The 6,073-nt window shown below is 36.2% G+C and overlaps 1 non-coding gene across 1 annotated transcript; it reads left to right on the forward strand.

The window, feature by feature from the left end:
- Nucleotides 1-2,328: 2,328 nt before the first annotated feature.
- On the forward strand, nucleotides 2,329-2,435 carry LOC136204924 (small nucleolar RNA R71). The gene has a single exon (XR_010675736.1). It is a non-coding gene; the product is annotated as a small nucleolar RNA R71 (small nucleolar RNA).
- Nucleotides 2,436-6,073: the final 3,638 nt, after the last annotated feature.

Consider the following 6,073-nt stretch of genomic DNA (forward strand, 5'->3'; position numbering starts at 1 on the left):
TAGAAATTACTTAGCAGACTTATCTTGGTTCGGCCTCACCGCCTACGTCCAGTCCCTAGAATCCTTCCGGGCTTTTTCAATCCACTACTGAGCTCTTTAAAGGTAGAGCACAAACCGTTCACAAAGCAATTGAGTATGCAAGAGTACCGTCCTCTATTCGTCTACTCAACCCTACTGAGCGCTATAACCAAACACTCAGATTTTCTCTACCGCTGAGTACTAAAACCGAGTACTCAGCACCACTCTCTCGATTTTTACAATTGATACAAATTTGTTCTTTCTAGATGAAGAACACTTTAGATGAATACATATTCAATCTAGACTTTTACACAGAGATAGGATTTGGGTGTAAGAATTTGCTTTTTCTTGTTTGTATGTGCTTGTATGTATGCTTTTCTTTTTGTACTTCGGCAAAAGATCCAAGTGATGAACTTGTCCTTTTCTAGTGAAATCTTATGCTTCAATCATTTGAATTCGGATGTATCCGTTGAATTCAAACGGTCTTCTTATGTCATTCACTGGTCAACATACAGTTTTACAGGCCAATCTTGTCGTCTGATTTTAGCAGGCGTCAGGCTTGTCTTCTTCCGCCAGGTTCATCTTCTAGCGCCAGTTTCGTCTTTTAGCCAAATGCCAGTTGACATATGCATCTCGAAAATGACTCTGGGCTTAATTCCAAGGCTTATGTATTAGCGCAGACTCTTGTCGGATCTTGTCTTTTAGTAAACGGATCATTCGCGCTGACCTGACTCAGCTCGACTTTATTGACGTTGCCTTTGTTCCCTATTTATATCGTAGACTGAGTACCATTCCACTCAGCGTCTTCGGGCAGCTTCGTCTTCAAGCGTTTGTTCTGAAGAAGACTTTTCTTCTATTATGCTAAGTCATGTTCTACTCGGCTTCTGTAGCTCATGATGACTTAGTCCTGTCTTACTTTTTGTTTCTGTTCTCATTTATAATTATACTCAACATTGAACAAACTCATTAGTACAATTAAATCAAAGCACTTAAATTTAATTGTCTTAATCATGGGATAACTTAAATAATTTTGTCAAATCAAAATCATGTGGAAAGGTGTTTCAACAAATGCTTGCACCTAAGTCACAAAGACAACTTGGGAATTCAATATATCCCAATTTACAAGGAATGATGAAACATCCTGGGTCTTTTAACTTAGTGGGAAAATGACTCGACACAATTGAACTACAATCTTCGGTTAAAGCTATAGATGAAATACCTTCCCAACTTATTTTCTTAGATATCAAATCTTTCAAAAACTTTCCATAGTTAGGAATTTGAGTTGTTGCATCCATAAACGTTAAATTAATATGCAAATTCTTAAGTTCATCTGGAAATGTTAAAGGTTGTTTATCATAGTCATTGTTTCAGACTTTTTGTGGAAAAGGGGGTTTTGGTTGAAATGCACTTGCATTTGCTTCCTCGGGTGAACTCTTTGAATTTTCATTCACTTCTTTGGACTTTGTCGCTAAATCTTTTTCCTGCAAAATGTTAGTAACATCTCCCGGCATTTCCGGACCTAAATAATGTTTTCTCGATCTAAGAGTTATAGCCTTAACTTGCTCTTTAGGATTTTCTTCCGTATGGCTAGGAAGGCTACCCTCCTTGCGGGATGGAATTGACTTGGCAATTTGTACTTCCAAATTATGGATGCTAGATGAGTGGTTTTTAAACAACCGATCAAATTTATTTTCAATACGTTTAAAATTTTCATCATGATTATTCATCTTACCACCAATATCATCGATAAATTTATCAATTTTGGAAGATAATGTGCCAATAGAATCTCTTGATTAATTTTGATAATTATTAGTTCTATCTTGATTGGCACTACTATTATTATTCTCTTTCCAATTAAAATTTGGATTATTTCTCCATCCGGGATTATAGGTGTTCGAATATGGGTTATTGATTCGATTCTGTCCTTGGACAAAATTTACTTGTTCTACCTCATCTGCACCACTACAATCCATTTCATCTTGGATGGGGTTTCCATTAACATCACACAGTGTCACAAGCTTATCAATTTTATGTGAGAGTGCAGAAAATTGTGCTTGTAGCATCACTATAGGGTCAAGATTAATTATACCTATAACATATGATGAAGTTGAGGACGATGGTTTTGGAGTAACCAGTGTCTGTGCATGTTCTGTAGGCCACATGCTACTATTTATATCCATTTCCTCTAAAAGTTCTTTTGCTTCTGCAGATGTCTTCTTCATAAATAAACCTCCGGACATAGCATCTAGTGAACCCATTGTGGTAGGATTTATACCATTGTAAAAGGTTTGCATTAAAAGTTCATCGGGTAAATGATGGTGTGGGCATAAACGTTGAAGTTCTTTGAAGCATTCCCATCCTTCATACAAGGTTTCATTTTCATGTTGTGTAAATGATGTCATCTCTTTAATGATTTTTGCTGTTTTGGCTAGGGGAAAATATTTTGATAAAAATACTTGGGCTAATTGGTTCCAAGTTTGGATTGTTCTGATCTGCAAAGAATCCAACCAAACCTTAGCCTTGTCCTTCAATGTGAAAGGAAAAAGGCGAAATTTGACTGCTTCGGCAGAAATGTTTGTAATCTTAAAGGTGTCACAAATCTCAAGAAAGTTAGTCAAATAGGCATTTGGATTTTCGTTAGGCAATCCATAGAAAGTAACACTGTTTTGTAGCATATTCAATAATGCCGGTTTTTATCTCAATTTGGTGTGTATTAATTTGGGGTCTAACTACACTATTAGTAACTCCGTTAACTCCTGTTGTAGCGTAATCCATAAGTCCAGGGCGTTCCCTAACCATTTCTACTACTTGTGGCTCTTGGTTTGATGTCTCTTTATTCTTTTTCTTTTTATTCTTTTTATTTTTCTTTAGTGTCTTCTCAATTTCAGGATCAAGTGATTTTGGTTGAATGCCCGAACTTCTAGTACTGTGCATGAACAGAAATTACGCGTACGAACTGAAACTACCTTCAAAAAAAAAATTGAAAATAAAATTTGTAAGTAAATATAATATATAATATAAATATAAGTATCTATAAACCAAGATTCAGAATAAAATACAAAAATATTTTTTTAAAATCAAATTGGCGTTCCCCGGCAACGACGCCAAAAACTTGTTGAGCGATTTCCGCAAGTGCACGGTTTCACTTGTAGTAATAAAAAGATATCGATCCCACAGGGAACGTTTGATAATAAAAACTTATTATTCTGATTAAATTCGTTTTCTTGAGGTTAATAGAAAAATTGTTAAATGGTTTAAAACGTGATTTCTGATTCTAATTTTGGTTATAGTTTAGATTACAATTTATAAAAATTATATTTAGATTAAAGTTCATTCCAAGGCTTATTTATACTAAGCGAAAACATAACTTATAACTTTGATTTGTTTAGAAAGATGTAACAAATTATCAATTAATTCAATTTATAGGAATTGAACGGTAATCAATCTTTCCTCTTCGACCTAAGACTGAAAACCTTAATCAAATTCAAAATCTAAACCCGATTATTCGTATTGCCGCAATGACCAAATATAAATCCGAATTTGCTTAAGTGTTCAATAAAGTTTGCATGGGAAAATACCAAATTTGTTTCTAAATGTTTTTGCATGAAACCACCAATTAGATTACTTAAAGAATTTCGTTAAATCAAACTTTAAATAAACAACTGTAAAAATGGAATTGTATTGAAAATATATTTTATTAGTTTGAATTGAAACGTCACAAGTTAACAGAGAAGAAGAAGTTTGGATGGCATTTTAACTACATTGAGTTCCGGGTTGTCAATCCATTACTCAACTTCGTAGGTTCGTCAGACCGTGGGGCACCTCGAATACTGGTTCCTCTCGCTGAATCCTCGAAATAGCACCTCTTCGATCACTACAAAGCATAAACTCGTCTTCGAAGAAAACTCTAACGTAAACTATAAAATTTGTATCTTGTATCTAACTAGTTGTACAACTTGTATAACAAGTATGTTTCTAACAAAATTATGAACTAGAATATCCAACATTGAAATCTGAAAATTCCTCTATTTATAATTGCTCAAGAGGTGTGTTGAAGGGACGTATCCGTTGGTGAAGAGTCGCCTCTATCCGGATGAAAGGATGTGTCGCTTGGAAATTAAAACATGTAAAATGTGCTGAATGTGCTTGCTATTTGTGTAGAGATTCCTGAAATCTCTGTCGTGGCTTAGGGAAGAGAAAGGAAGGGGCGGATTCGTGCGTTTCTGGCTTGGCTGGAGCGCGTCACGATCGAGATTTCCAGAATCTCGGTCACGACAGAGACTTTGTCTCCACTTCATTGTTTTGTTTGTTGAATCTCTGACGCGACTTTTGATTCTCTGATTATTGGCAAAGAGCAAATAAATAAAGCACTTTCGTACTCTGTAATCATTTAGAGAGAGAGATTAGTTCAAGTATATTTCATATCTAAATCTTTCTATTGTAAAATCAGAAGATATGTTGTTGCTTCGTTTATAGGCATCAACGAGTGTTGTAGTAAAGGACGGTATTTTACTCAAGCTTAGACTATTATGTAGAAGGTTTGTGATCTACCTCTGAAAGACTTTATAGTGGATTAAAACTCAGAAGAAGGTATTCTGAGGACTGGACATAGGCAGAAGGTCGAACCAGTATAAATCTCCTGAGTAACTTTTTTCTCTTCTATTGCCTTTTACTTTCTCTGATTATTGCATGCTCTAACTTCTATCTCACATTTATCACTCTGAATATTCTGTGAACATCTTACATATCATCTGTCTAAGAGATCTTCAGAGCCTATATTAAAAGATTTATCCTCTAAGTGGAATTATCAGAAGTAGAATCAATCTTAGTAAACTGAAAACCTCAGTAGATCAAATCAAACAAGGGAAAAATGACATCTTCATCAGTTAAACTAAGTATGCTAAGGAGATATTGAAGAAGTATGAACTTGAGAATTGTAAGTCAATATCTACCCCAATGGGCACTGACATTGTCCTCTGCGCTGATGAGAATGGTAAGTCAGTAGACAGCAGATTGTACCGAGGTATGATTGGTTCTCTACTTTACTTAACTGCTAGTAGGCCGGACATTCAGTTCTCGGTATGTTATTGTGCTTGATATCAATCTAACCCTAAGGAATGTCATTACATAGCTGTAAAAATAATCCTTAGATATTTGCAAGGCTCAGTGAATGCAGGTTTGTGGTATCCCAATACTCATGACTTCACACTCATTGGATACACTGACGCTGACTACGGACGAGACAAGGTTGAACGGAAAAGCACCTCAGGAGGATGCCACTTCCTTGGGAGCTGTCTTGTGTCTTGGTTCAGCAAGAAGCAGGCGTCAGTAGCCCTGTCAACCACTGAAGCTGAGTACGTTGCTGCTGAAAGCTGTGTTGCTCAAGTCCTATAGATTAAGCAACAGCTTGAAGATTATGGCGTTCGGACCAAAACAATTGAAGTCAAATGTGACAACAAAAGTGCCATTGACTTATCAAAGAACCCAATCCAGCACAGCAGGATGAAGCATGTCAGCATAAGACATCACTTCATCAGAGATCACGTACTCAAGGGAGAGATCAAGCTGACCTATGTCCCAACGGATGAGCAGCTTGCTGATATCTTCACAAAGCCACTGGCTCGTGAGCAATTCAACATACTTAGAGAAGCCATTGGTATGTTTAATCCTCTTCAATAAATTTCAAGTATAGTATGCATGCTGAGTGAATTACCATGCTGAATGATTTATGCTATTACATGTTGTGTGTTTATCTTAAGCTGAACAACTAAGCATAAGAATTGTTCCTTTGCATAACACTGACCACTCAGAATTTTAAACGCTTGAAATTCTTAACACTAAGTGAAGAGCCGTTGCAAACTTTAATGCAAAGCACGCGAATTAAATAGCCACCTAGGATGACGTATAGGTTATAATTAGAAAATACATACGCCGTATGTGTCATAAATGCCAGAATCTTTGTCGATTGAGAATCTCGAGGTAAAACGGACAACCTGATGCGGGTTCCGTGAAGAACCCGATCTAAGGGATAAGTGTACCCCGTCGTTATCAAGTA

The sequence above is a fragment of the Euphorbia lathyris genome, chromosome 8, assembly GCF_963576675.1.
Source record: "Euphorbia lathyris chromosome 8, ddEupLath1.1, whole genome shotgun sequence".
In the NCBI taxonomy this organism is placed as follows: domain Eukaryota; kingdom Viridiplantae; phylum Streptophyta; class Magnoliopsida; order Malpighiales; family Euphorbiaceae; genus Euphorbia; species Euphorbia lathyris.